This window comes from Octodon degus, unplaced genomic scaffold (genome assembly GCF_000260255.1).
Source record: "Octodon degus isolate 3935 unplaced genomic scaffold, OctDeg1.0 scaffold00107, whole genome shotgun sequence".
In the NCBI taxonomy this organism is placed as follows: Eukaryota; Metazoa; Chordata; class Mammalia; order Rodentia; family Octodontidae; genus Octodon; species Octodon degus.
Genome location: NW_004524683.1, coordinates 9,608,571 through 9,610,226, shown reverse-complemented (window position 1 = coordinate 9,610,226; position 1,656 = coordinate 9,608,571). Strand labels below are relative to the sequence as shown.

The following is a 1,656-nucleotide window of genomic DNA, read 5'->3' as shown; positions in this document are numbered from 1 at the left end:
TGCCAGCCAGCCCCGCCCCCTGGTGGGCTGAGCTGCCCCACACACACACACAAATAAATAAAAAAAATTAAAAAAGAAAAAGAAATATCTTCCAATCCTTTTTTTGACAATGTGATGTGAGGTAATCGACACTGGTGAAAGGATGTGACATTTGGTGCAGTCTTAGATAACAAACTAAGAGAAAATCCTGAGCTAGCAAGGGCCTTAGGAGTTACTAATGAGACTCTTCTATCAAAAGTAGCCACACTGGGCTGGGGTGATGGCTCAGTAGAATAAGTGCTTCCATGGCAAGTGCAACAGCCTCAGTTCAATCCCCGTTTCCCGAAAAAAAAAAAAATAATAAGCAAAAAACAAAAAATTAAATTCTTGGGGCTGGTGAGATGGCTCAATGGTCTAAAGCACCTACTTAGAACAAGCTCAGCAAAGCACAGGGACCGTGGTTCAATCCCCCAGCACCACATGCCAGCCAGCCCCGCCCCCTGGTGGGCTGAGTTGGCCACACACACACACACACACACACACACATAAATAAATAAATAAAATTTAAAAAAAAAATGGCTGCAGCCATTTTTTCACACAGTATTGGAATTTTTAAACTCTGATTCTAATGTCATGCAGCCATGGGAAAGAACTGCCACCCTGATCTGACCCCTTCTCTCATCCCTCTTCAACTCTTAATAATCCACCAAATCCCCATTAGCCATTTTCTCAAACTTCAACATCACCAAATAATTCCAAAGGGCCTATGTATGTGGTACATGAACTGCTGCCCCCCTCCCCCAGGATTTTGGAAGGTGTAGGCCTGGGTCCCCAAGAATGTGCACTCCTAACTCCCCCAAGTATTGCTGCTGGTCCAGGGACAACAGTGAGAAAAATCCTTCCCAATATCTTGTTATCTTGGTTCCTTAACTTTCTCTAATGAATTTGTCCTCCCAGTCATGTTTACCTCCAAACCTTCCCATTAGCAATAATTATACCCCTTTGTGGTATTCTTCTTAGGCATCCTACCTTCTAACCTCTGGGTCACCCTTTGTAGTGCCCCAGTTCCAACTCAGATAGGATTCTGCCCTGCTGGGTCTTCCTTGTCAGTGCTGAGAGTCAAACCCGGGCCTTTTCACCCTCACATTGGGTCCTAACTTCCCTCTTCACCCAGCCTAGAGTGCGTGGCCCACTGCTATTTTGTTCCCTTATATTCCCAAGCTTTTCTTTCTTTTGTTCTCTCCCACCAAAACTATGACCCCTGTTAGTCTTAGCTCTTATGTCCCACTCAAGTAAGGAAACAGGAGTGGTTTGAGGTTCATCTACTGTTGCCACCGCCTCCTATGCCGAGCCCCTTGGTATTGGCCACTGTCTGGTTTTCTCTTCCATTCCTGGGTGACCTGTTGCTCCACTCATACTCTGGATCCTCTTCCCTCTCAGGTCCTTAAGAACCTTGCTCCAGCAAATGTCTCCTCATCCCATCATCAGATTTCCTCTTTCTACTGGTTTTATTTCTGCCAGCCCACACCATGCAAAAATATTTACCCTCTTCCAAAACAGAAAAACAAACAGAAAAACCATTCACAGGGCCAACCAGATAGCTCAGTGGATTAAAGCCCCTGTAAGCTGGTGCTGGCGCAGGGGCCAGGGTTCAATCCCCAGGGCTGCTGTGCTGAC

General features: G+C 46.0%; 1 protein-coding gene and 1 pseudogene across 1 annotated transcript in view; one reads left to right on the top strand and one right to left on the bottom strand.

Annotated features, from left to right (window-relative positions):
- The window catches only part of Rnf220 (ring finger protein 220), a 243,958-nt gene that overhangs the window by 95,128 nt on the left and 147,174 nt on the right, over positions 1 to 1,656 (top strand). The gene's annotated exons all lie outside the window — the stretch shown is intronic.
- LOC105743229 overlaps positions 1 to 1,656 on the bottom strand; it is a 19,313-nt pseudogene that overhangs the window by 934 nt on the left and 16,723 nt on the right.